This window comes from Trematomus bernacchii, unplaced genomic scaffold, assembly GCF_902827165.1.
Source record: "Trematomus bernacchii unplaced genomic scaffold, fTreBer1.1, whole genome shotgun sequence".
NCBI classification, from domain to species: Eukaryota; Metazoa; Chordata; class Actinopteri; order Perciformes; family Nototheniidae; genus Trematomus; species Trematomus bernacchii.
The window spans coordinates 138,460-166,434 of NW_022987520.1; the positions used below are offsets into that span (position 1 = coordinate 138,460).

Below are 27,975 nucleotides of genomic sequence, written 5' to 3' on the forward strand. Positions count from 1 at the left end.
TATCTTGAAGCTAACACGGCCTGTGATGAAGGTAAACATTGCAGCTAAACATTAGCATGCTTGCATCGTCAGGATTGAGCTCTCGTGGCTGTAGACTTGTTTACATCGTGCAACATTAGCAAGCAATTAGCCTGATTTCCCAGCACACCTTTTGGCAACTCCCAGAGAACGGAAAGTGAACTTCTCTGAATTAGAGGCGGCTGTATGACCATATTAACATAACCAGGAACATAATCATCACTGAGATGAAAGCCATTAAGGTACAGATGGTGCTGCTAATGTAATCGGTGCCACAGGTCCCGCTGACTGGATCCAAACGCAGAGATTGAAGAGGAAGAAATGCAATCAGCCCCCCGGGGGGAAAGGATCTGAATGCAGTGCATGTGTCTGACTTATGGAATATAACACACAATTTAAAATGACAAGCACATTGAAGGCTAACATAGAAAGACTATGGAAAAAGAGGCAGACTGCAGTAGGTGAGACAGTGAGAGAGCACAGTAAACATGCAGAGATACAGGTGCAGCTGACAACTGGCATAAACAGTATTAATAATAATAATAATAATACATTGGATTTGTACAGCGCTTTTCCTAATGCTCAAAGATATCGAGGGTGTTTGGCATTGTGCTTTATTGAGGCTACAGGCCAACCCAGTCTCACGGCATTTTGTGTTATTAGTCACGAAATTAATTTAATCTATTGATTCGTGTTCACCAACACGATTTTCCCCTTTCTTCCGTGTCACACAGAACGATTTTAAATGCAATGTATTTCTATTGGTAGTATGTTTCGTGCCTGCAACACGTCTTTTTGTCCGGTCGGGTCTTGGAAGACCAGAAGCTGTGTGGTTCATAAAAACATGTTCTTACTCAATATCTTACCCTAAGCCTAACCCTATCCCTTTTATTTTAAATTGTATAATGTCTGAGTTTTGTTGCCGTCAGTGAGGAAAAGAAATGGCTCAGAGCCTCAGAATACTGACATCTGTATTTTATGTCATCTCTTTTTCCTTCTAATTTGTTATTATTTGGTGCAGGCACGAAACATACTACCAATAGAAATACATTGCTTCTAAAATTGTTCTGTGTCAGAATACTGAAATCTGTATTTTTTTTAAATGTCTTTTTCCTTCTAATTTGTTATTATTTACATTGCTTTTAAAATCGTTCTGTGTGACACGAAAAAAATGGCGAAATCGTGTTGGTGAACACGAATCAATAGATTAATTTCGTGACTATAACACGAAATGCCGTGAGACTGGGTTGTACAGGCAGTGGAGATCTCTAGTCCTTCTAAAATATTCTACAACTTTGTTTGTTGACCATAGAGTGCTGCAGGAATAAGACGTTAAACCTCAAAAGGAGTAAGCATTTTATCACTTGAGCCTTCTAGGACATAAAATACGTCAGTAAATACCCCACTGGTGAATTTAATGAAGTGTCTTAATGTGTAACGGGGAGTGTTTGAAGGAGGATCGGGAAACCAGGTTATTGTTTGATGCCAAAACACCAGAGAGCTGAAGAAAAGCAGGAAACAGGGAAGCAGATCGCAGGTCAGAGACAGAAGGCTGGTGGGTTTAATAATGGCATGAAAAGTGAAGAAGAATCTGGAGTGTGACCATGAGAGGCTCAAATACTGGCTTGATTGGAGATGAGATGATGCTGGGAGCACAGGTGATTGTGGAAAAGTACTGAGGTGCAGCAGGTAAGGAGAGACAACATGAGACGACTAAACCTCCTCACGCCTAACATTAGCCTCCTTTAGCTTAGCGGTGGTGACGTGAAGTCACGTGACCGTGCTGTAGTTCCTTTATAGCCCAACATTAGCCTCCTTTAGCTTAGCGGTGGTGACGTGAGGTCATGTGACCGTGCTGTAGTTCCTTTATAGCCCAACATTAGCCTCCTTTAGCTTAGCGGTGGTGACGTGAAGTCATGTGACCGTGCTGTAGTTCCTTTATAGCCCAACATTAGCCACCTTTAGCTTAGCGCAGGGTTGCCAACTTTGGGTACGTGGCTGGAGTGAGATTTTGATATCATGGGATTAATTACATATATGCGCACTAAATGACTGCAATCGTGTCAGCAGCGGGACATTAGCATATATATAGGATATATATACAATATATACAAATACAAAATATTGGACACAGACTATAAAGGGCACACAGTTTCATTCACTAATGAAAGTCAAACATGTTTGTTTCCACTGTTTTATTGTGTGCTTGTCGCGATAAGCAATTAATTGACTTATCGTACGATAAATAAAAATGAACTCGATAACTTTTCTGACCTCGATAAATTGCCATTTACATGAGGATGTGACTAGCAGTTTGAAAGGATGTACTTGAATTATTATTATATATTATCATTATGTCAGTGGTCTAAAATGGTCATACAACGGTGCCGACAATATTATCGTTTATCGCAATAATTTCCGGGAAAATGTATCCAACAAAATGAATTATCGTGAGAGGCCTATACATGAAACACACACACACAAACAAATCTACAGACTTACTCCAAACTGCCAAATATATTAATTAACACACTCTCACTCTCATATACTCTTTGACTCTATTTTGGCCTAGTAGAACAATAAGCAGCAGACTTTTACTTTTTATCATTTCTACTGGATCTCAGATCTGCGCATGCGCAATACGGGTCGGGGATTGACCAACCGGCTCCCACTGCTCTGCTGTCTGTTAACGTTGTTAAGAGTGGTCGGGGCGGGGAGGGAGCGGATCTACAGCTTGAGCAGCTGTCAACTCAACATTGTAAATAACCAACCAAAAAGGATCGCCGGTTCATCTTGTTTTTGGCGTGCGAATAGTTTGGGCAGCGTGAGAGCGTGAGATTGAGAGTGAAAGCGTGTGTCACACGCCAAATGCGTGAGAGTTGGCAACCCTGGCTTAGCGGTGGTGACGTGAAGTCAGATGACCGTGCTGTAGTTCCTTTATAGCCTAACGTTAGCTTTTTACTTCAGAAATAATTAAGTGGTGTAAATATATATTATCCTGCTGAACTAAAGAATCATAAACGTTTGTTTGACACAGAGATTATTTTCTGCAATAATACAAAATGATGCTGCCTTCAGGGTCCAACACAGAAATACCACATCCCTGCACTCTATTAGTGCTGGAAGAAGTCCTTACTGTGTTTCAGAGATAATCAGATTAGCTGTTTATCCTTGACATCACTGAAACATATCTACTGCTGCTATAGAAAGACGGAGGCCTACGATTGGCCGTCACCCTGAGGAATTGAACAGCTTCACTGGGCTGCATTTATAACACTGCTAAAATGTTTTAGAGTGCAGTCGTCTAACATACGATATGTGATGAGGGCTTTATTCAAAGTGCCCAGAGATGGCAAAAGTACACACATCCTTCACTCAAGTAAAAGTACAGATACTCGTGTTAAAAAGTAGAAGTACTGACTAAACTTCTTTACTCAAGTAAAAGTAAAGAAGTATGGGCTTTGAAATGTACTTCAGTAGAAAGTACCCATAACTAGCAGCTGTTTTAAAGAGTAACTGACCTCCCTTTATATGAATAGAACAATAATGTCATTGTTAGCTAATGAATGTTTCCATGCTGAACAACGGCAACATGACAACGTTTTCATTGGTCCCTCTTCTTTAGAGAAGACCAGGAAATGATGGATACACGGATCGTGTTCAAATCAATAGGCACGCAATGACTCTAAATAATAATGATCACGCCACCAAACACACATTCAAACTAAAGGAACCAGCCTGTTTGGGAAATGTGAGAAGTAGAAAGTACAGGTATTTGGGTTCAACATGTAAGAAGTAGAAAGTACAGGTATTTGTGTTCAACATGTAAGAAGTAGAAAGTACAGGTATTTGTGTTCAACATGTAAGAAGTAGAAAGTACAGGTATTTGGGTTCAACATGTAAGAAGTAGAAAGTTCAGGTATTTGTGTTCAAAATGTAAGAAGTAGAAAGTACAGGTATTTGGGTTCAAAATGTAAGAAGTAGAAAGTACAGGTATTTGGGTTCAACATGTAAGAAGTAGAAAGTACAGGTATTTGTGTTCAACATGTAAGAAGTAGAAAGTACAGGTATTTGGGTTCAACATGTAAGAAGTAGAAAGTACAGGTATTTGAGTTCAACATGTAAGAAGTAGAAAGTTCAGGTATTTGTGTTCAAAATGTAAGAAGTAGAAAGTACAGGTATTTGGGTTCAAAATGTAAGAAGTAGAAAGTACAGGTATTTGTGTTCAACATGTAAGAAGTAGAAAGTACAGGTATTTGTGTTCAACATGTAAGAAGTAGAAAGTACAGGTATTTGTGTTCAACATGTAAGAAGTAGAAAGTACAGGTAATTGTGTTCAAAATGTAAGAAGTAGAAAGTACAGGTATTTGGGTTCAAAATGTAAGAAGTAGAAAGTACAGGTATTTGGGTTCAACATGTAAGAAGTAGAAAGTACAGGTATTTGTGTTCAACATGTAAGAAGTAGAAAGTACAGGTATTTGTGTTCAAAATGTAAGAAGTCAAAGTAAAAAGTGGTCAGAAAAATAAGTAGTGGAGTAAAGTACTGATACCAGAAAAATGTACTTCAGTACAGTAACAAAGTATTTGTACTCCACTCCACCTCTGATGGTACCATAAGCATACATATTCAGCATATCCAGCCCCAGTGGATTCCCCTCAGAGATGCACAGATACGATGCTTCACAGCAACAAAACTGTTCAGAGAGAATCTGTTTTTTGTGTCTGCATCACAACAAAGGCTTCTGTTGCACTTAATGGAAATGCATGGCACGTCTTCTGGAAAGGATGGGGATGGGATTCTCTATTTTGTATTGAATAAGAATCCAACTTCAAATCATTTCAAATTAAACTGAATTGAAAAGAGAGAGAGAGAGAGATATTTGCGAGTTGCATAATTACTGGTAAGATAGCAGGGTTTCCCACACATAGACTTTACTTGGGCATAGACGGTTTGTGGTCTTTGGGCCTTTTCCATGCCATCTATCTTACTTTTAGGTGGAGTTGGCATAAATAAGGCAGCACTGTGGGGTTTCTGTCACCAAGATATGATCAGGTTCCACCGAGATTTGAACTCGGATCACTGGATTCAAAGTCCAGAGTGCTAACCATTACACCATGGAACCATGTCTTTAGGGTTTTATTGCACGTTTTTTCTGCACTCTTTACTCTACTTTGGACCACAGAGGAGTTGTGTTCTATGCAAGTAAAAACTAAGGTTTACTTTGGCGTTTCTAGACCAGAGTCTTTTGATTATTTACAGAGTTATCCCAAACATATACAATATATAACAATATATAATCCCCCATTTCCAGTGTGTTTAACAGGAAATCATCATGTCAGAACTTTACTGTAAGAGATGGTGACAAACCCCAAACAGTTGTCTCGTCATCTATTGGTTCAGTTACGAATTACTAAAAGCAAGAAACCAAAGCTTAACGTAGATTTAGTTGTATTTGCTTGAAAAAAGGTGCCACAAAATCTAAGCCTCATGGCTCCATGGTATAATGGTTAGCACTCTGGACTTTGAATCCAGTGATCAGAGTTCAAATCTCAGTGGAACCTGATCATATCTTGGTGACAGAAACCAAACATGTGTGGGGTAACTCTAATTCATCAGGTTCCACCGAGATTTGAACTGGGATCACTGGATTCAAAGTCCAGAGTGCTAACCATTACACCATGGAACCATGTATTCTTTACTATCAGTGCACTAACCAGAACTAAATCTATGTTAAACTTTGGTTTCTCGCTTCTAGTAGTTTGTAACTGAACCAATAGTCCATAAGGGGTTATGAGGGTATTTATTTATTCAGTGTGTTTTTATGATGTTTTCTGTTTTTTGGGACTTTCCCCGCTGAATGTTCTTGCAACTAAACAGTTCCTTTTGACAGTGAATACGGGGCAATTTGACTCTTTCTACTTTCTTTTAAAAATGTTGTACTCGAAAGAGTACCTTTGAATTTGATAACTGTAAATTCTGGAGGAAGAAATGGGGGATTATATATTGTATATGTTGGGGGTAACTCTGTAAATCATTAGGTTCCACCGAGATTTGAACTCGGATCACTGGATTCAAAGTCCAGAGTGCTAACCATTACACCATGGAACCATGAGTTTGTGAGATTCAGTGCACTGTTTTTCGAGCAAATGCAACTTAATCTACAGTAAACTTTGGTTTCTTGCTTTTAGTAGTTGGTTACTGAACCAATAGAGGACGAGAAAACTGTTTCGGGTTTGTCACCATCTCTTACGGTGAAGTTCTGACATGATGGTTTCCCTTCAAACACATTCGAAATGGGAGATTATATATTGAATATGTGTGAGGTATCTCTGTAGATCTTCAGGTTCCACCGAGATTTGAACTCAGATCACTGGATTCAAAGTCCAGAGTGCTAACCATTACACCATGGAGCCATGTATTCTTTACTATCAGTGCACTAACCAGAACTAAATCTACGTTAAACTTTGGTTTCTCGCTTCTAGTAGTTTGTAACTGAACCAATAGTCCATAAGGGGTTATGATGAGGGGTTATTATCCATGGAATCCATGAAAAGTTCCAGTCTGGCTTCAAACCCATGCACAGTACTGAAACAGCCCTTTTAAGAGTTTTTAATGATCTGCTCCTAGCCGCCGACTCAGGTAGCCCAGCTGTCTTGGTGCTGTTAGACCTGACAGCTGCCTTTGACACTGTGGACCATAGCATCCTGTTGTCACGGCTTGAACAGTCCGCTGGCATCACAGGCTCTGCCCTTGCATGGTTCAGGTCCTACCTGACAGACCGTAGCTTCTCGGTACAGCTAGGTGCCTTCTCCTCTGCCAAAGCCCCTCTTACCTGTGGGGTTCCCCAAGGCTCGATTTTGGGCCCCATCCCTTTTCTACTGTACATACTGCCCCTAGGTTCAATTCTCACAAAACATAATATTCCCTTCCACTGCTACGCCGACGATGTACAGATCTATCTGCCTCTCAAAGCAAATGTCAAACACTCACTACAGCAGTTGATGGACTGCTTAGCAGAGATAAAATCCTGGCTGAGCAAAAACGTTCTCAACCTCAACGAGAGCAAGACTGAGGTCATCTTTTTTGGACCGCAACCTCCAGCCTCTCCGGTTGATATTCTGGGCTCTCTCAAAAAAAACATCCTCCCCTCGGTCATGAACCTTGGAGTGACCTTCACTAGCACTTTTAAATTCGACAAGCAGGTCAGCACCGTAGTCAAATCCTGCTTTTTTAAAATAAGACTATTGGCCAAAACCAAGTCGTATTTATCTTTTAATGACTTAGAAAGGGTTATTAACGCCTTGGTAACCTCGAGACTGGACTATTGCAACGCTCTGTATGTGGGTATGGACCAGGCTTCAATTAAACGCCTGCAGCTAGTCCAAAACGCAGCTGCACGTTTGCTGACTGGCCACAAAAAGCGTGACCACATCACCCCAATTCTGGCCTCACTACACTGGCTTCCAGTTCGGTTCAAAATTGATTTTAAAATCCTTTTATTTGTTTTTAAAGCACTAAATGGGCTGGCTCCGGCCTATATAGCTGAACTCCTCCAGCGCTACACCCCAGCCAGAGCTTTAAGGTCTGCTGACCAGCTGCTGCTGGTAGTGCCCAAGACCAGGCTTAAAACCCGAGGGCACCGAGCCTTCGCAGTAGCTGGCCCTAGGCTCTGGAACACTCTGCCCCTCCATGTGAGGTCGGCCCAGACCCTAAGGGTTTTTAAATCTACACTAAAAACACCCTTCTTCTCTCTGGCCTTCTAGTTAGAGCGGAGCACGACTCCTGACTTTTCCTTGTGTTTTTATATATATTTTGTTTTTTATATATATCTGTTGTAATTTATTGTCGTTTATTGTGATTGTAGTAATGTGTTTTTATTACATGTACAGCACTTTGGCTCGACCAACAATCGCTTTTAAAGGTGCTATATAAATAAAACCTGATTTGATTTGATTTGATTTGAGGGTATTTATTTATTCAGTGTGTTTTATGATGTTTTCTGTTTTTTGGGACTTTCCCCACTGAATGTTCTTATGTTTGGGTTGACTGTAATTCATCAGGTTCCACCGAGATTTGAACTGGGATCACTGGATTCAAAGTCCAGAGTGCTAACCATTACACCATGGAACCATGAGATTCTGAGATCATGGCACTTTTTTTTCAGCTAATGCAAATAAACCTACGTTAAACTTTGGTTTCTTGATTTTCCCCGCTGAATGTTCTTGCAACTAAACAGTTCCTTTTGAAAGTGAACACAGGGCAATATGACTCTTTCTACTTTCTTTTAAAATGTTGTACTAGAAATACTACCTTTGAATTTGATAACTCTAAATGCTGGAGGAAGAATAGGTTTCCCACATCTCTTACAGTAAAGTTCTGACATGATGGTCTCCCTTCAAACATGTTGCAAATGGGAGATTATATATTGAATATGTGTGGGGTATCTCTGTAGATCTTCAGGTTCCACTGAGATTTGAACTCGGATCACTGGATTCAAAGTCCAGAGTGCTAACCATTACACCATCGAGCCATGTATTCTTTACTATCAGTGCACTAACCAGAACTAAATCCACGTTAAACTTTGGTTTCTCGCTTCTAGTAGTTTGTAACTGAACCAATAGTCCATAAGGGGTTATGAGGGTATTTATTTATTCAGTGTGTTTTTTTGATGTTTTCTGTTTTTTGGGACTTTCCCCGCTGAATGTTCTTGCAACTAAACAGTTCATTTTGACAGTGACTACGGGGCAATGGGACTCTTTCTACTTTCTTTTTCTTCTAGAAAGACTACCTTATGGCAGACATAAAGTCAACAGGAAGCACTGTGGTGTTTCTGTCAGTAAATCTTCAGGTTCCACCGAGATTTGAACTCGGATCACTGGATTCAAAGTCCAGAGTGCTAACCATTACACCATGGAACCACGTGTTTGTGAGTTTCAGTGCACTGTTTTTCGAGCAAATGCAACTTAATCTACAGTAAACTTTGGTTTCTCGCTTTTAGTAGTTGGTTACTGAACCAATAGAGGACGGGAAAACTGTTTCGGGTTTGTCACCATCTCTTACGGTGAAGTTCCAACGTGATGGTTTCCGTTCAAATGCATTGGAAATGGGAGAGTATATATTGTATATGTTTGGGTTGACTGTAAGTCATCAGGTTCCACTGAGATTTGAACTGGGATCACTTGATTCAAAGTCCAGAGTGCTAACCATTACACCATGGAACCGTGAGATTCTGAGATCATGGCACTTTTTTTTCAGCTACAGATGAAGCGTCTTATTTTGGACAGTTTAAAGTGCGAGGGTCGTGATCGGTTCATGCACGTTCCGTGATGGCCGGCCGGCCCCCAGTCAGACTTGATACCGCCCCCATGATAAATACATTTAATTATTGTGAAGCCAGCTGCAATGGATCATTGATCCACCAGGGGGTGCAGTGGGGTTCCACACTGGAGTCATGTGAAATCAACTTCTAAATAATAGATGTTGTTTAGTCGGAAAAAACGAACGAGCCGGCTCTCCCGATTTTTAATCCTAATTTAATCATCATCATTGATGTTTATGTTCGCCGAATTGACATGAAATCACTGACAAATATGAATATTCTGTATTCAACTTCATTGAAACGATCAGGATGGGTGTTATTTTTCCCCACAATGACCAAGTCGCTGCAAATGATCCCATGTATTACATGTACATGGCCACATTCTCAACAAAGTTACGTAACGAAACATTCTGTATTCCTTGCTTACTTTTTATTTAATGCTTTATAACAGCTGGAATAGTTCGTTTAGAACAGGCACCTCACTCGCAATCTGCTCCTCCGCAACGCCTACCACCTACCTCCGGCTGAAATTATGAATGTACAGTAAGGCATAGTAATCATAGATAACACGGCAGGGTTCGTTACAGTTTGTTTTCATCTGATTTCAAATATTTCAAATGTCTGAAGTTAATAAATACATTCTCAGTGTTCAAGTCAATAATAGTCATATAAGAAAAGTACTGATCTAATAACAGAGATTTTATAAGGACTTTTCAATGTTCGACATCGCTCATGTGAAATACAGTAAACTGGATGTTGTGGTGCCGAGAGGCGGGGTATCAAAAGTAGAAGCTAAACTTTTATTTAGCATCTGAACACACTTGTAAACAACGTGATGCCCGGGAAGCGAAGACCCGGCGGAAACAGCTGGTCTGGTTCACTAAAATGTCCGTGTACAGTATATCTGGTACTAATGTATAGCGGATCTTTGTTAAGATCCATATGTCACGGATAGAACTATATATTGAGCTTTAAAACAAATGATATATATTATAATAAAATAAACACCGGCTGTTGTTATGCCTGCTGTAACGTTTACTTTCTCCGTTCTCCGCTTAAGTAATTATTACTTCCTGGTTAGCTTTCCGCTCGAAATTTAAATCTGAAAATGGCAAAATAACGGAGAAAAAAACGTTCACAGAGAAGACGACAACAATTGTCACTTGCACTTGTCATTTAGCATCTGAACACACTTGTAAACAACGTGATGCCCGGGAAGCGAAGACCCGGCGGAAACAGCTGGTCTGGTTCACTAAAATGTCCGTGTACAGTATATCTGGTACTAATGTATAGCGGATCTTTGTTAAGATCCATATGTCAGTAGAGATGGGATGGCAGAAGGTGCTATATATATATATATATAATTCCAAAGCTGGTAAAGACCTTTCAAATTTAGCAATAATAGTCATATAAGAAAAGTACTGATTTGTTCTTGAATCAACTTTTTTATGGAAAATGTTTTATGTAATTTTATTTCATTTTAAATAAAATGAAAGACATTCACAGTTAATGTAATTAGATATACATTATTAATGCCATACATTTTTAAATGTAATTAGATATACATTATTAATGCCATACATTTTTGCATAAATATTTATTCAGTATGATAGCTGTCTAACAGAAGTTAAATCCATTTCTCACTTATTCTGACAATGTACTTAACCCCAAATAAAAGAACCCAATAAAAATAGTTGTTAAATAATAGTGAAGTCACGTTGTAATAACAATAACTCATCTCTCTCGGTTTTTTTTTTGTTTTCTTTGTGTGCTTTGCCAAAAGCCACTGTGTCAAGTGTCCTAGTTGGGTTACCGTAACGAACAGCAGCCGGCTCTCGATTTTTAATCCTAATTTAATCGTTTATGTTCGCCGAATTGACATGAAATCACTGACAAATATGAATATACTGTATTCAACTTCATTAAAATGTTATTAACGTGCCTAAACTCAGTAATTCACTAAAAATTACTGATCCCTCCGCGTCGCGGAGGGATCTTGATCCCTGGGTGTTATTTTTCCCCATAATGACCAAGTCGCTGCAAATTATCCCGCTTATTACATGGCCACATTCTCAACAAAGTAACGACATGACTCCCAATATTAATTAAAATGCTTTTATGGATTTAGAAAATATTTTTATTGATTTAAAACATAGTTCTATGTATTGATTTAAATTTACATGCATCCGCTAAGAAAATAGTCCGTTGTTACCGTTTTTTAAACAGTCAGAATGAAACGGCAGCTCTCAGCTGTGTGTTCACACTCCTAACTCTGATCTTTCTTTTCCAACAGTTAAGTTAACTGTAGGTTACTCTGAGTGACAAGCTTACAGTTAGTGAAGTAACACTTTTTTTTTGTGAGTCACGACCTCGCTGTTTCATTCTAACATAACGCTCCAAATATGACTGTTTCCACTCGGACTTCAATACAGCAACACCATTGTTTGGTTTCCATGGTAGCGTGTCTCTTTAGTAGCGTGCACTCCTTTCCTGTAAATTACAGGTCCAGCCAGGCAAAACAGTAATATGAAATATGAACGTTAGTTTTTAACTGAAATGATCAAATAAAGTCAAAATGTCACAGTGTTTACAAACATTGACCATACCGTTCACCAGCCCCCACCCCACTCTTTGTTTAAAACGAATTGGCCATCGGAATGTGTGTGTCCCAACCCCCCCCTGTGATATCTCTTCACAGGGGGGAGAGAGTTAGACGCTCGTGAATTGTCAACGGGGGGGGGGGCCTCTCTGCACGGAGGAGCCGCGGAGAAGTGAATCACAGTGATCTGCTATTTTAAAGTAAATTCAACACATATCGACCCTAAATATAGCATATATTAAGAACGAGAAAGTGTTAACATCGTTTTTTGTAAACATATGACCAATGTGCGAGGGTGATGACATCAGAGCATCGTCCTATGGGCTTAGCCCCGGACAGGTACAACAGGTATTCACTCAGAGGGGGGTAGTTACTCATTTACATGTCAAAAAGCAACATACAGTAGGCGGGTGGGGGATGGTGAACGTTTACATTTCTCTACAGCAGTGGTTCCCAAACTTTTTGTGCCCAAGGCACACCAAAGGACAAGTAAAAATCTCAAGGCACACCTATTGTGCGAAATAGCCCTTATAACACGTGTTATCACTCATATCATGTAAAATATCTGTAAATGTGCATAATTATTTACTAATGCCAAATAAAATGTATAGATAGAACAATCAGTGGTTCAAGTTAGTATATTCCTCAGTGTAACATATCCACTAGTTGCAAAGCTTAAACATTTTTATATATTTTTTTATTTTAAGGGAAAGGATGTTTTCACTACTCAGTTTGTCAACTATGTTACGGACAAACTTGATGTCATTACAATCATTTGATTAAGTCCTGCACTTCAAGTAAAATCAAATTTGAAAGGCTCTTGAGTCTATTCTACCATATATCCAAAGATTTTTTAAAGTTTAAAAAATAATTGTATTAAAGTTTTGTTTTTTTCATGTGATATGTTCAGCACTGTCATTAAGTTTAGGGATATTTTGTATTATAAAACTACCATACAGGTCATTTTGATAGTTTTAAGAGATGTCATGTAAAACTCCAACCTGTGTAGATATACATTATACTATAAAGGATATCAGAAGCACTATTTTAGATATTTTAAATTTGAAAAAATGAGGTGCAACATAGTTGACAATGAAAGTCAAACATTTGACGCAAATAACATAGTTGACTGGACACATTATTAACCATCAGCACTATGTTAATTTCAAGGCAGAAGTGCAAAATTCCATTGATAATGATGTGTAATGACGTCTACATGTCGTACAAATTGTCAACTAGGTTACCTGTCAACTAAGTTACTACAGTTATTACAGTACTGGGTAACTCAGTTGACAGGTAACCTAGTTGACAATTTCCCTATTTTGACCCATCATTTCAATGGTAGGCCTTGCCTGGATGACCACATGTCATTTTCTTGAACAGGTTAACATCACATTTGCACATATAATTGAATTAAAATCATTAAACAATTGTAAACCATAACAATGTACGTAACATTGTTGATTGTCAATGAGTATATTAATTGACCATGTGCTATTATACATAAAATATTGTAAAAATGTAGAGGACAATCACCACAGTGTGTTCAAAATGTCTGCCAAAGAGGAACATGGCATCATGTGATGCTGGTGACATGGTATTGGGACAAACAATTTTTGAGTTAAAGGGGGAAGTTCTGTTAGTAACATAGTTGACAGAACTTTTGCGGACATTCATATATTAAGATATTTAAATTATTTAAAGGGGGAAATGAATTAAAAATATGTTATTATTCTTTAGTATTTAGACTTTTGAAATAAATGAATCATTTTTTAAATTTACTTTAATGGTTTTTATTCATTATTTTGAATCCAAGACACCCTCAACTGAAAAACGGACATAGCAAAAACTGACAATTTAAGAACATCATGACACATTTCAAGCTAAATAAAGCATAGGATGCACATAATGTTTGTGTGATATTATAACATGCTTTCCAATAATAGGCAAAATATGATATTTTTGAAGAAAATAGTTTAGAATAATTATAATTATCATCAATGGACATCAATGGACATGGAATGTACCCTAAATTGTAGAATCACTCAGCAGTTACATACACCAAACCTTCCAGTTATATTCCTATCAATATTATGAAGGCTTTTACAGAAGGGTTTGGTCATATATAATTCATAGCCTGAATTATATAACATTTTATACCTAAAAACATGGTGAAAATTGATATTTTAGGGCTGTTGACAGTATTTTCTGATTTATGGAGTGATACAAAGAGATATCCAAAATCCCTTCTGTAAAAGCCTTAGATACTAATATGACTACAAAATGAAACAATAATTTTGATCCTGGCTTTATCCAAAGTTCAGATTTCGGTTCCTGAAATGTGTTAAAATATGCGCATATTTCATGAGATAATGGTTCATTTGGATATTTAAACATGCTATTTCAGAAAACTTGTAATACAAAAAACAATTGCCTTATTGTAAGTAATTAACTGGAGAAATATTTAGCTGATATCTTTAAGTTAAAAATACCCTATTCACCTGGGGTGTCTCGCCTTAATTAGATGTTTGATAAGTGCAGATCACATAGTAAAACACGTACACAGATACATTATTTTGTATTTTTATTAAATTCGACAATGTCAATTTCACTTTCCACTATGTCCACCGTTGTTTTTCACAACCAATGGCAGAACTTTATTGAGGCCTGTAATTAGTCAACTACAGGTCTCTTGAGTCAGTCTTTTTCTTCCAAAAAGCTTGTGACAAGATGTTATTGCTCTTGGGGCATTAAAAACAAGATTTTAACTTTAGTTTTTTATATAATATCTGCATTTTCTATTGTGAAAAACTAAGTCTTAGTTATTTAATATATAGCGCCATCTCCTGGTTAAACCCTGAAATTGGAGAATAGTGGGAGGGCCTAACATTCCTGAATACTGGTCTTTGGCAGGCAACTGGCTGGCAACTGGCTGGCAGTCGGCAGGAAGCTGTATGCTGGGGTCCAAAATAAGAGGCTCCATCTGTAATGCAAATAAACCCACGTTAAACTTTGGTTTCTTGCTTCTAGTAGTTTGTAACTGAACCAATAGATTAAATGTTAGCTGTATGGGTTTTCTCCAATCTCTTACAGTAAAGTTCTGACATGATGGTTTCCCTTCAAACACATTGGAAATGGGAGATTATATATTGAATATGTGTGGGGTATCTCTGTAGATCTTCAGGTTCCACCGAGATTTGAACTCGGATCACTGGATTCAAAGTCCAGAGTGCTAACCATTACACCATGGAACCGTGTATTCTTTACTATCAGTGCACTAACCAGAACTAAATCTACGTTAAACTTTGGTTTCGCGTTTTTAGTAGTTTGTAACTGAACCGATAGAGGAAGAGAGAACTGCTAGATAAACTACCTCTGAATTTGATAACTCTAAATGCTGGAAGAAGAAAGAACTGTTTGGGTTTTGTCCCCATCTCTGACAGTGAAGTTCCCCCTTAAACCCTACACCTAAATCTAAACATGTGTGGGGTAACTCTAATACATCAGGTTCCACCGAGATTTGAACTCAGATCACTGGATTCAAAGTCCAGAGTGCTAACCATTACACCATGGAGCCATGTATTCTTTACTATCAGTGCACTAACCAGCCATGATCTCAGAATCTCATGGTTCCATGGTGTAATGGTTAGCACTCTGGACTTTGAATCCAGTGATCTGAGTTCAAGTCTCGGTGGAACCTGAAGATCTACAGTGATACACCTCAGTGCTGCCTGGTGACTTTATGTCTGCCATAAGGTAGTCTTTCTAGTAGAAAAAGAAAGTACAAAGAGTCATATTGCCCCGTATTCACTGTCAAAAGGAACTGTTTAGTTGCAAGAACATTCAGCTGGGAAAGTCCCAAAAAACAGAAAACATTAAAAAAAAACACTGAATAAATAAATACCCTCATAACCCCTTATGGACTATTGGTTCAGTTACAAATTACTAGAAGCGAGAAACCAAAGTTTAACGTAGGTTTATTTGCATTAGCTGAACAAAAAGTGCCATGATCTCAGAATCTCATGGCTCCATGGTGTAATGGTTAGCACTCTGGACTTTGAATCCAGTGATCTGAGTTCAAATCTCGGTGGAACCTGATGAATCACAGTCAACCCAAACATATACAATATATACTCTCCCATTTCCAATGTATTTGAACGGAAACCATCACGTCCGAACTTCACCGTAAGAGATGGTGACAAACCTGAAACAGTTTTCTCGTCCTCTATTGGTTCAGTAACCAACTACTAAAAGCAAGAAACCAAAGTTCAATGTAGATTAAGTTGCATTTGCTCAAAAAACAGTGCACTGAAACTCACAATCACATGGTTCCATGGTGTAATGGTTAGCACTCTGGACTTTGAATCCAGTGATCTGAGTTCAAATCTCGGTGGAACCTGATGAATTAGAGTTACCCCACACATGTTTAGATTTAGGTTTAGGTTTTAAGGGGAAACATTCATGTCAGAACTTCACTGTAAGAGATGGGGACAAAACCCAAATAGTTAATTTCTTCTTCCAGCATTTAGAGTTATCAAATTCAGAGGTAGTTTATCGAGCAGTTCTCTCTTCCTCTATCGGTTCAGTTACAAACTACTAAAAGCGAGAAACCAAAGTTTAACATAGATTTAGTTCTGGTTAGTGCACTGATAGTAAAGAATACACGGTTCCATGGTGTAATGGTTAGCACTCTGGACTTTGAATCCAGTGATCTGAGTTCAAATCTCGGTGGAACCTGAAGATCTACAGAGATACCCCACACATATTCAATATATAATCTCCCATTTCCAATGTGTTTGAAGGGAAACCATCATGTCAGAACTTTACTGTAAGAGATTGGAGAAAACCTAAACAGCTAACATTTCATCTATTGGTTCAGTTACAAACTACTAGAAGCAAGAAACCAAAGCTTACTGTAGATTAAGTTGCATTTGCTCAAAAAACAGTGCACTGAATCTCACAAACTCATGGTTCCATGGTGTAATGGTTAGCACTCTGGACTTTGAATCCAGTGATCCGAGTTCAAATCTCAGTGGAACCTGAAGATCTACAGAGTTACCCAACACATATTCAATATATAATCCCCCATTTCCAATGTGTTTAAAGGGAGACCATCATGTCAGAACTTCACTGTAAGAAATGTGGGAAACCTATTCTTCCTCCAGCATTTAGAGTTATCAAATTCAAAGGTAGTCTTTCACGTACAACATTTTAAAAAGAAAGTAGAAAGAGTCATATTGCCCCGTATTCACTGTCAAAAGGAACTGTTTAGTTGCAAGAACATTCTGCGGGGAAAGTCCCAAAAAACAGAAAACATCATAAAGAAACACTAAATAAATAAATACCCTCATAACCCCTTATGGACTATTGGTTCAGTTACAAACTACTAGAAGCGAGAAACCAAAGTTTAACGTAGATTTAGTTCTGGTTAGTGCACTGATAGTAAAGAATTCATGGTTCCATGGTGTAATGGTTAGCACTCTGGACTTTGAATCCAGTGATCCCTGTTCAAATCTCGGTGGAACCTGATGAATTACAGTCAACCCAAACATATACAATATATACTCTCCCATTTCCAATGTATTTGAACGGAAACCATCACGTCGGAACTTCACCGTAAGAGATGGTGACAAACCCGAAACAGTTTTCTCGTCCTCTATTGGTTCAGTAACCAACTACTAAAAGCAAGAAACCAAAGTTTACTGTAGATTAAGTTGCATTTGCTCGAAAAACAGTGCACTGAATCTCACAAACTCATGGTTCCATGGTGTAATGGTTAGCACTCTGGACTTTGAATCCAGTGATCTGAGTTCAAATCTCGGTGGAACCTGATGATTTACAGAGTTACACCACACATGTACAATATATAATCTCCCATTTCCAATGTGTTTAAAAGGAACCCATCAGGTCAGAACTTTACTGTAAGAGATGTGGGAAACCTATTCTTCCTCCAGCATTTAGAGTTATCAAATTCAAAGGTAGTATTTCTAGTACAACATTTTAAAAAGAAAGTAGAAAGAGTCATATTTCCCCGTATTCACTGTTAAAAGGAACTGTTTAGTTGCAAGAACATTCAGCGGGGAAAGTCCCAAAAAACAGAAAACATCAAAAAAACACACTGAATAAATGAATACCCTCATAACCCCTTATGGACTATTGGTTCAGTTACAAACTACTAGAAGAGAGAAACCAAAGTTTAACGTAGATTTAGTTCTGGTTAGTGCACTGATAGTAAAGAAGACATGGCTCCATGGTGTAATGGTTAGCACTCTGGACTTTGAATCCAGTGATCCGAGTTCAAATCTCGGTGGAACCTGATGTATTAGAGTTACCCCACACATGTTTAGATTTAGGTGTAGGGTTTAAGGGGAAACATTCATGTCAGAACTTCACTGTAAGAGACGGGGACAAAACCCAAACAGTTCTTTCTTCTTCCAGCATTTAGTGTTATCAAATTCAGAGGTAGTTTATCTAGCAGTTCTCTCTTCCTCTATCGGTTCAGTTACAAACTAAAGCGAGAAACCAAAGTTTAACGTATATATAGTGCACTAACACTCACATATACATGGTTCCATGGTGTAATGGTTAGCACTCTGGACTTTGAATCCAGTGATCCGAGTTCAAATCTCGGTGGAACCTGATGCTTTACAGAGTTACACCACACATATTCAATATATAATCTCCCGTTTCCAATGTGTTTAAAGGGAGAACATCATGTCAGAACTTCACTGTAAGAAATGGGGGAAACCTGTTCTTCCTCCAGCATTTACAGTTATCAAACAAAGTTATCAGTAATTCAAACTGTTTCGTTTGCAAGAACATTCAGCGGGAGGAAAGTCCAAAAAAACAGAAAACATAAAAAAAAACACTGAATAAATGAATACCCTCATAACCCCTTTTGGACTATTGGTTCAGTTACAAACCACTACAGATGGAGCATCTTATTTCAGACAGTTTGAAAGGTCGTGGTTGGCTCGTGCACGGTCCGTGATCGGCCCGTGATCGGTTCGTGATGAAGAGCCGGCCCCCAGTCTGACTTGATACCGCCCCCGTGATAAATACATTTCATTATTGTGAAGCCAGCTGCAATGGATCATTGATCCACCAGGGGGTGCAGTGGGGTTCCACACTGGAGCTCATGTGAAATCAACTTCGATACAGTAAACTGGATGTACAGTATGTCTGGTACTAATGTATAGCGGATCTTTGTTAAGATCCATATGTCACGGATAGGATCATAGTCTGATCATTTATGTTTATGTTCGCCGAATTGACATGAAATCACTGACAAATATGAATATACTGTATTCAACTTAATTAAAATTTTATTAACGTGCCTAAACTCAGTAATTCACTAAAAATATTTATATTTTAATGGAGCCTTGTCAGGCAGATCAAGATCCCGACGCATGGCGGAGGGATCTTGATCCCTGGGTGTTATTTTTCCCCACAATGACCAAGTCGCTGCAAATTATCCCGTTTATTACATGGTCACATTCTCAACAAAGTAACGACAAGACTCCCAATATTAATTGAAATGCTTTTATGGATTTAGAAAATGTTTTTATTGATTTAAAAAATAGTTGTATGTATTGATTTAAATTGACATGCATCCGCTAAGAAAAAGAATCCGTTGTTACCGTTTTTTAAACAGTCAGAATGAAACGGCAGCTCTCAGTGCTGTGACAGACCATGGGGCTGGGTCAGCCACTAACATATTCATATTTCTCTTCTCAAAAAGAGAAATATGAACGTTAGTTTTTAACTGAAATGATCAAATAAAGTCAAAATGTCACAGTGTTTACAAACATTGACCATACCGTTCACCAGCCCCCACCCCCCTATGTTGAGTATACTCTTTGTTTAAAACTAATTGGCCATCGGAATGTGTGTGTCCTAACCCCCCCTGTGATATCTCTTCTCCAGCAGTCTGTAGGTTTGTGTTCGCATATTTATGCTGTCGCAGTTCCTGTTGTTTCTATCGCGCATTGCCGGTATGAAAGGGTCTGTGCCGGAAATATCAAACATTTCATAAAAGGGAAAAACAATGAACAAGACTTGACGTATTAATAATAATTAATTATATTTATTCCGTTTGGATGTACGATTTTTGACTTTGTTTAGAGCAGTGATCTTCTCTTCCTCTCTGCAGCAGAGAGCTAAGCGCTGTCAGACCGGACCTAACCCTAACCCTGAAAAGTATTATCATCTGAAAGTAAAATTAAGCATTATGTTATTAGTATTAAATACATATAAGTATTTTTACAACTTGTATTTAGAAATAATATTAAAGCAAACGATTGTAAAGGTAAAAGTATGAGCATCAAATCAAATCAATTAAAGTGACTGAGGCTTTTTAACATAGACTTTTCAGTGTCCCACATCCTGGGGATTGTGTTTACAAACATTGACCATACCGTTCACCATCCCCCACCCCCCTACTGTATGTTGATTTTTGACTGTTTGCCTACATGTAAATGGTTGGCATTTAGTACCTACCCCCCTCTGAGTGAATACCTGTTGTACCTGTCCGGGGCTAAGCCCATAGGACGATGCTCTGATGTCATCACCCTCGCACATTTGTCATATGTTTACAAAAAACGATGTTAACACTTTCTCGTTCTTAATATATGCTATATTTAGGGTCGATATGTGTTGAATTTACTTTAAAATAGCAGATCACTGTGACCGGATATAGTTTTTTCGGCTTAGTGAACGTGTGTGTCTCTTCCTCCGCGGCTCCTCTGTGCAGAGAGTTTGCAGCGGTGTGTGTCAGCAACGTGCAGTCAGGGGAGGCACGGATTGGCCTTCGGGAGAGTCGGGACTTATCCCTGTCCAGCTGTGAGTTCTGGAGAATCACAGAACGGCCGGACGCCAACGGCCCGGTTCGCTTACGGCCCGGTTCGCTTACGGCCGACAACACATCCCCCCCCCCCCCCCCGTCGCACCTTCTTTTTTTTGTGATCAAATTTTTATTGATGTTAATACACAACATGTACAACCACAACATTTTTTTTTAAATGATATAACTGAAAGTACACAAGAGAAACAAAATGAGATAAAGGTAATTACATACAAAAAAATACAAAATGCAGAATACAGAAAACGCATGTAAGCTAAAAATAATAACAAGACAATGAAAATAAAATAAAACAAACCCTACCCTCCCTCCCAGACATATAAACACACACACACAGACACAGACAAAGACACACACACACACACACATATAGGGTGTTCGCTGTTGGGTGCCAGCACTCCATCTTGCGGCACCGAGGTGGGCCGCTCCGATAACTCACTAGCACCCCCCCCCCCCATCTAATTTACCGAGGTGGGCCGGCGGTACCGAAGTGGGCCGGTCGAGAGTCCCGGGCTGATTTGTAGTCCCAGTCCGCCCCTGCCTGCAGGTTCCAAGGTTGTACGATATTTTCCTCTATATTACGCCAGGAAACGGAAGCATTAGGGTTAAACCACACCAGTAACGGACAAAGCACAAATGACCAAAAATACAGTTTAAAATTAGGCACCGCCAGACCACCACCCTCCCTCCTCCGCTGTATAGTGGATAATTTCAGCCGCGGACGCTTTGAATTCCAGATAAAGCGCAAAATAAAAGAGTGGATTTTTTTCCAATAGTCAACCGGGGGTGAGAGGGGGATCATTGAGCTGACAAAATTAATCCTGGGTAAAATGTTCATTTTGACTATAGATATTCGGGCCCGAAGAGAGTTCAGAAGGCTAGTCCATCTTTCCAAATCCACCTTAATCCTGTTCCATGCTTCGGAGTAATTATATGTTACAATGCGCTTTAAAGATGGGAAAATTTCTATCCCAAGATATTTAAAGTGCTGGACAACTGGGACATTGGGTGGAAATTGAAGCATTTTAGCTGGCTCATTAAGGGGTAAGAGGGCGGATTTAGACCAATTAATCCTAAAGCCAGAGAGACAACCAAACTCCTCACAAATAGATAACAATACAGGCATAGATTGAGTCGGTTTCTCCATGAAAACCAGAATATCATCTGCGTATAGCGCCACCTGATGGTGAGTGTCATGAACAGAAATTGGATGTATACTAGGGGATTGGCGTATCATTTGGGCTAGAGGTTCAAGGGAGAGTGCAAAAAGTGCTGGGCTCAGTGGACATCCCTGATGGGAAGATCTAGAAACAGGGAATAACGCGGAGGATAATTGCCCAGTGAGCACCAGAGCTGAGGGATTAGAGTACAGCACCTTAACCATATGTATAAAGCCATTACCAAAACCCATTTTCTCCAGCACAGACCACAGAAAGGACCACTCTAGTCTGTCAAAGACTTTCATTGCATCAAGAGACAGCACCGCTGTCGGGTCTTTTTTGTCAACTGAAGCATCTATTATATGGAGAAGACGTCTAACATTATCAGTAGCTAGCCTTGACTTTATAAACCCCGTCTGATCACAGTTAATTAAGGTTGGCATATAATCCTGAATGCGTCTGGCAAGCACTTTTGCAAATATTTTAAGATCCGAATTCAATAAACTTAGTGGCCTGTAACTAGCACAATCTGTCGGGTCCTTATCCTTCTTTAAGAGCAAGGAAATCAGGGCTATGTTCACGTCCCTCGAAAAACTGCCTTTATCTATCGAATACATTATCATATCCAAAAGTAGTGGACCCAGTTTATCCCAAAATGCTACATAAAATTCGGGAGGTATCCCATCTAAACCTGGTGACTTGTTTCGTTGCATGTTGCATACTGCATCTTTTAATTCCTCTAAGGAAATGGGATCATCAAGATGGGTGGAATCAGTGACTGCAAGCTGTGGTAAGTCTAGCTGACCGAGAAAAGCGTCACATCTATTCTTGTCCAACTGAACCTCTGACTTATATAAATTGGAATAAAAGGTTTGAAAAGTCTCATTTATTTGCTTTGGCTCAGTTGTGACATTACCATTCAAAGATTTAATGGAGGGAATATCTGCAAAGTGCTCACTAGACCTGATTTTTGAAGCCAAGAGGTGACTGGGCCGAGACCCGTGGAAGTAATAGCGCTGCCTAACCCTATGTATTAGAAATTCTGATCGTTGTTTCAAGATATCATTTATTTCCTTTTTGACAAGTTTACGTTTAGATGCCGTTTGTTTAGAGTAATTATTCTGCAAAATGGAGTCAAGACTAGCAAATTCTGCTTCCAAAGCCTGTAATCTGGCGGATCTTTCCTTACATACATTTGAAGAGAACAATATGGTGTTGCTTCTTATAAAGCCTTTGACTGCATTCCATAATATTCTTGGGTCCTCAACTGAACCTATATTTAAATCAAGAAATTCTTCCAATTGTGTCAGGAATTGTTCTTTATATTTTCCATTTCCTAGTAAAGTGGAGTTGAGGCGCCATCTAGTGGCGCGCTTGGATAAATTGCCCAGAGTCGCACAACAGAGTACTCCCTTGTGGTCTGAGAGGGCAATAGGAAGCAACATTACATTATCGACTTTCTGGAAAAGTTGTGGAGAGGTAAAAAGATAATCTATCCTAGAAAAAGATTTGTGTCTGGCTGAGAAAAAAGAATAATCTTTAACCTGTGGGTTAAAAGCTCGCCATATGTCCACTAGTCCCAAACTCCCAGCCCAAGACTGCATCGCGGCAGTAGCCGACTCCTGATCTCTAGAGGCTGTTAAACTTGACCGTTCATTTGAGTCCCATACTGCGTTCATGTCCGCTCCCACCATGATAGCATACTCGGTTAATTCTAGCATTTTTTTAGTTAAGGTATCATAAAAATCCTTATCAAATGTATTTGGGGCATAGGCAGAAATAAGAGCCACCTTTCTCCCATAAACTTCCACCCTGGCCATCGTTATCCTCCCTGCAGTGTCTGCCCACATGTCCAGCACCTTAACGTTCAAATTACGTCTAGATACAATGGCTACTCCTTTGGTTTTGGAGTTAGCTGAAGAGGATGCAATAGTGTGATAGAATTTATTAGCAATACGGCCGGAATCTTTACTCAGAAGGTGCGTCTCTTGTAGGAAAGCCAGATTAATTTTACGGCGATGTAACATAGTCAAAACACAAGCTCGCTTGTGAGGTGCATTCAACCCATCACAGTTCCACACAAGAATAGATAAGTCACCCATTGGGCTGCACTGCTCTGGAAGATGTCAACAATAAGCTGAGTAGAATGTCAGATGAATAACAACCATATTTACTAAACCTGTAAACGAGACCAAAATAAAATGAAGTCCCTCTCCACATAAGCAATCCGAGAACATGTAAGCGTTTCCCATAACTGGACAAAGACAAAAACAAGACAATCCCCCATTCATTCCCCCAGTAACAAAAACAAGATGATAAAGAAAAAAAAATATTAAAGACGATACTTAAAATAACTAAACAGTACATTAAACGGATATTCCTAAATTGATCCGTGACCTGATTGGATATGGGGCTGCAAAAGGATTATACCTACCCTTCAACCCAGTACTTAAAGCTTACTAAACCGTTGTTAACAGACTAAATGAAATAACCTAAGGCAATAATGAGCTTAGGTATTAGAAGAAATGAGAGCAAAAAACGTAAATAGGTAACAACATAGCATATACTGTTCCGATAACCAATGCACATCTTACCGGCCATTGTCCATTCACCTCCGACATGCACAGCGGATCCGCCGTGATATAGATCAAAACAAAAAGCAAAGAACCCGGCTGTGTTTGTATTAAAGTCCAGAGTCTATTACGTGGTGTGGGATCCAAAAATCAAGCAGTAGGCTCGCAAGTTAGTCTGATCAGCCAATCAATGATAAACAACTATCTGTCCCCAGATGAGTCCAGCGTCAGACAAAAACAAATAAAAAGAAGCCTGCAGAGATAATCCAAAACTCTGTAAGAGATCCCAGTCCACGCAAAGCAGTGTGCATTTAGTCCAAAACAGCGACGCTATATAGCCCAACAAGTTCCAAAAGACCGCTATTCGCCGTCAGACGATCGCCCAGGTCTCTGATCCCCGTCCCCGCCGGTTGGTGCAACCTGCACTCCTGGTAGGGAGACGATGAAGTCTTCGGCATGTCCCGGGGAATGAAATGTCTTAACTTGACCAGCTCCCTTGACTTTCAGTGTAGCGGGGTAAAGGAGGAAAAATTCCACCCCTTTTGCACGGGCGGTATCCATTGCCCGGGAGAAAGCCTGACGACGTTTAACAGTGTAACTGCTGTAGTCAGGGGAGAAGCGAATCTTCCGTCCATCAATTGTGAGCGGGGCTTTCTTTGCGGCACGGAGTATGTCTTGGCGGGTGGTATAACGGAGAACGTTGAAAATCAGAGTGCGGGTAGCGCCCACCTGCTTCTTCCTGTCGTCGCTGTAGATACGATGAGCTCGCATTAACTCGCCCTTTAGATTACTTAAGGAGGGGAACCACTTTGGAAGCGAGTGTGTCAGAAATTGTATGGCGTTAGACCCTTCAACTCCTTCTGCTAGCCCAGTTATACGGACGTTGCATCTTCTGCTCCGGTCCTCCATGTCCGCTAGCTTGAGTTGCATCATGTCCAGCGTAGCCTCGTGGGTGGCTAGCATACCCGCATTTTTCACCACATCTAACCGTATCTTGCCCATCTCTGCCTTAACGGTGCCGATGCTTTCACTCAGTACCACCAAGTCCGTTTGGATAGAAGTCAATTTCTCCTCCGTCTCCTTCCCCATCTGTTGGAGTTGGTCGAAACGCGAATCCAGATTGCCTCGTTGCTTCTCAATCACTGTGTCAGCTAACGCCTCCATGTCAGACTTCGCCCTCGTCTCGGGACCCTTTTTAGGTGGCGACTTTTTGCTCGATTTAGACATTGCTTTCGATCAAACACTCATAAAGGCTAAAATATATTTAAAAAAGAATTTGTCTCAACGGTATAAATTTACAGAATTAGCATCACTGGGTTGAGCGAGTTTAACCTATGCTGCCATCTTGTCCAGCTGATCACGTGACTCGATCCCCGTCGCACCTTCTAACAGAGCCCCCCCACATATCAAATCCCAATTTAACCCCTGGCCTCTGGAGCAGAAAAGAAAGAGTTTTAAAAATGTTTACGTTTTGGTAAGTTTTTAGGGAAATGTTGTAATATTGCAACGTTGGCCTTAGGTGAGAGCAGAATTTCTGTATTTCTACTCACATTGTCTGAATAAATATATTGAACAACTAAGGGTTAATTTGCAGGATTGATTGCTTACTTAGCCCTATATCAGTATATAGCATGAATAATAATCACACATCACTCATATTTGTTATGAATAATCATTTATCATTTATTAAATAGTAAGTCGCTTTGGATAAAAGCGTCAGCTAAATGCAATTTATGAAAGCCTCACTCAGGATTTTTTTACCAAGTGTTTTTATTGCTCTTGGGGCATTAAAAACAAGATTTTAACTTTAGTTTTTTATATAATATCTGCATTTTCTCTTGTGAAAAACTAAGTCTTAGTTTGGCCATAGTTATTTAATATATAAAGACTATATATTATTGAATTACAAGATTAGATATACTTTATTTGATCTAAAATATTGATGTGTTCAAATGCTCTTCTAAATAAAACTGAAAGTCCATGAAAGTTCTCTTCCTGTTTTTGTGAAGGAAGCGCCATCTCCTGGTTAAATCGCCCTCTTGGAAAATAGTGGGAGGGCTTAACATTCCCAGATACTGGTCTTTGGCAGGTCTTAGGCAGGTAACTGGCAGGTAGTAGGCAGGAAGCAGTAAGCTGGAGTCTGAAATAAGATGCTCCATCTGTAGAAGCGAGAAACCAAAGTTTAACGTAGATTTAGTTCTGGTTAGTGCACTGATAGTAAAGAACACATGGCTCCATGGTGTAATGCAGGGGTCGGCAACAGGCGGACCGCGGTCCGGATCCGGACCCAGACGCCGACCTATACGGACCTGGACCTATAATCAATACATTAATAGGGGATTTCAATTTTGACGGGGCGATTCTATTTTAAACCGCCGCCGACAGGGGGCGAAAGAGACGAGTGAGCGATACAGGGAGAGAAACACAGAAGAAGAGACGAGTGAGCGATACAGGGAGAGAAACACAGAAGAAGAGATGAGAGAGCGGCAGAGAGAAGCGGAGAGGAAAGTGAGTGAAGAGAATAATTAGCGATACAGGGAGAGAAGCGGAGAGGAGAGTGAACAGGCGTGTTAGCGGCAGACAGGGAGAGACAAATAATGACACATGGCGCTCTCCAAGAAGAGGAAAGTGGACAGTGAGAACAGAGCTTGTAATCCTGAGTGGACGGACTCATTCATGTTCATCCTGCCCACTGGGAGCACAGAGCCAGTGTGTCTCATTTGTTCAGAGACCGTGGCGCTCATTAAAAGTGCCAAAACGCCACTATGAGACAAAACACAAAGTGTTTGACCAAACATTCCCTCTCAAGTCAGAACGGAGGTCACAAAAAATAAGCAGTCTCAGAGCCCAATATGATCAGTCCACCAGGATCAAAATTAAAACTAAATATCGTTCCAGGGCAGGCTAACCGAGGCTAACCAATGAGCACCTGCATGTGTGTATGAGAATGGCCCTGACACCATTTCAGCCCAGATCTAAACTCCTGGCAGGACAAGCTCAAGCTCAATTCTCGCACTGAATACAAAAAAGTGAGTGAGGGACTGCAATATAAGAGGGAAAGAAAGAGAAACTTTAAAACTGTTCAATTGTTATGATGTGTAAAGACTGATATTGTTCTATAATCGTCTGAAGCTGTTAAGTCATGATGTGAAACGGTTAACAAAGAAAAAGGGAAACTCAAGCTGCTGCTACACTTTATTTTATTTATCTAAAATTAAGCACTTTTAAGATGCACATATTTTCAAAAGCTATTTTATTTATTTTCTCTATTTTATTTTTAAAAGTTGTTACATGCAGATGTTGATAAAGCTACAGGCTACTTCAATATATATCACACTAATTCATCAAGCAAGTTAGACATTTTGATGTTCCGGACCTTTGCATGGGGAGATTTTCTCTAACTGGACCTCGTTGAATTTTAGTCGAATACCCCTTGTGTAATGGT

General features: G+C 39.5%; 19 non-coding genes across 19 annotated transcripts; 10 read left to right on the top strand and 9 right to left on the bottom strand.

The window, feature by feature from the left end:
• Positions 1-5,069: 5,069 nt before the first annotated feature.
• On the bottom strand, positions 5,070-5,141 carry trnaq-uug. The gene has a single exon. It is a non-coding gene; the product is annotated as a tRNA-Gln (tRNA).
• A 367-nt stretch (positions 5,142-5,508) lies between these two features.
• On the top strand, positions 5,509-5,580 carry trnaq-uug. The gene has a single exon. It is a non-coding gene; the product is annotated as a tRNA-Gln (tRNA).
• Positions 5,581-5,633: 53 nt separating this feature from the next.
• Positions 5,634-5,705, bottom strand: trnaq-uug. Its single transcript has one exon. It is a non-coding gene; the product is annotated as a tRNA-Gln (tRNA).
• Positions 5,706-6,055: 350 nt separating this feature from the next.
• On the bottom strand, positions 6,056-6,127 carry trnaq-uug. Its single transcript has one exon. It is a non-coding gene; the product is annotated as a tRNA-Gln (tRNA).
• Positions 6,128-6,360: 233 nt separating this feature from the next.
• On the bottom strand, positions 6,361-6,432 carry trnaq-uug. The gene has a single exon. It is a non-coding gene; the product is annotated as a tRNA-Gln (tRNA).
• Positions 6,433-8,077: 1,645 nt separating this feature from the next.
• Positions 8,078-8,149, bottom strand: trnaq-uug. The gene has a single exon. It is a non-coding gene; the product is annotated as a tRNA-Gln (tRNA).
• A 328-nt stretch (positions 8,150-8,477) lies between these two features.
• trnaq-uug lies at positions 8,478-8,549 on the bottom strand. The gene has a single exon. It is a non-coding gene; the product is annotated as a tRNA-Gln (tRNA).
• A 316-nt stretch (positions 8,550-8,865) lies between these two features.
• trnaq-uug lies at positions 8,866-8,937 on the bottom strand. The gene has a single exon. It is a non-coding gene; the product is annotated as a tRNA-Gln (tRNA).
• Positions 8,938-15,119: 6,182 nt separating this feature from the next.
• On the bottom strand, positions 15,120-15,191 carry trnaq-uug. Its single transcript has one exon. It is a non-coding gene; the product is annotated as a tRNA-Gln (tRNA).
• A 251-nt stretch (positions 15,192-15,442) lies between these two features.
• On the bottom strand, positions 15,443-15,514 carry trnaq-uug. The gene has a single exon. It is a non-coding gene; the product is annotated as a tRNA-Gln (tRNA).
• A 51-nt stretch (positions 15,515-15,565) lies between these two features.
• Positions 15,566-15,637, top strand: trnaq-uug. Its single transcript has one exon. It is a non-coding gene; the product is annotated as a tRNA-Gln (tRNA).
• Positions 15,638-15,961: 324 nt separating this feature from the next.
• Positions 15,962-16,033, top strand: trnaq-uug. The gene has a single exon. It is a non-coding gene; the product is annotated as a tRNA-Gln (tRNA).
• A 231-nt stretch (positions 16,034-16,264) lies between these two features.
• On the top strand, positions 16,265-16,336 carry trnaq-uug. The gene has a single exon. It is a non-coding gene; the product is annotated as a tRNA-Gln (tRNA).
• Positions 16,337-16,602: 266 nt separating this feature from the next.
• Positions 16,603-16,674, top strand: trnaq-uug. The gene has a single exon. It is a non-coding gene; the product is annotated as a tRNA-Gln (tRNA).
• Positions 16,675-16,906: 232 nt separating this feature from the next.
• Positions 16,907-16,978, top strand: trnaq-uug. The gene has a single exon. It is a non-coding gene; the product is annotated as a tRNA-Gln (tRNA).
• A 414-nt stretch (positions 16,979-17,392) lies between these two features.
• Positions 17,393-17,464, top strand: trnaq-uug. The gene has a single exon. It is a non-coding gene; the product is annotated as a tRNA-Gln (tRNA).
• A 231-nt stretch (positions 17,465-17,695) lies between these two features.
• trnaq-uug lies at positions 17,696-17,767 on the top strand. Its single transcript has one exon. It is a non-coding gene; the product is annotated as a tRNA-Gln (tRNA).
• A 414-nt stretch (positions 17,768-18,181) lies between these two features.
• On the top strand, positions 18,182-18,253 carry trnaq-uug. Its single transcript has one exon. It is a non-coding gene; the product is annotated as a tRNA-Gln (tRNA).
• A 251-nt stretch (positions 18,254-18,504) lies between these two features.
• On the top strand, positions 18,505-18,576 carry trnaq-uug. Its single transcript has one exon. It is a non-coding gene; the product is annotated as a tRNA-Gln (tRNA).
• Positions 18,577-27,975: the final 9,399 nt, after the last annotated feature.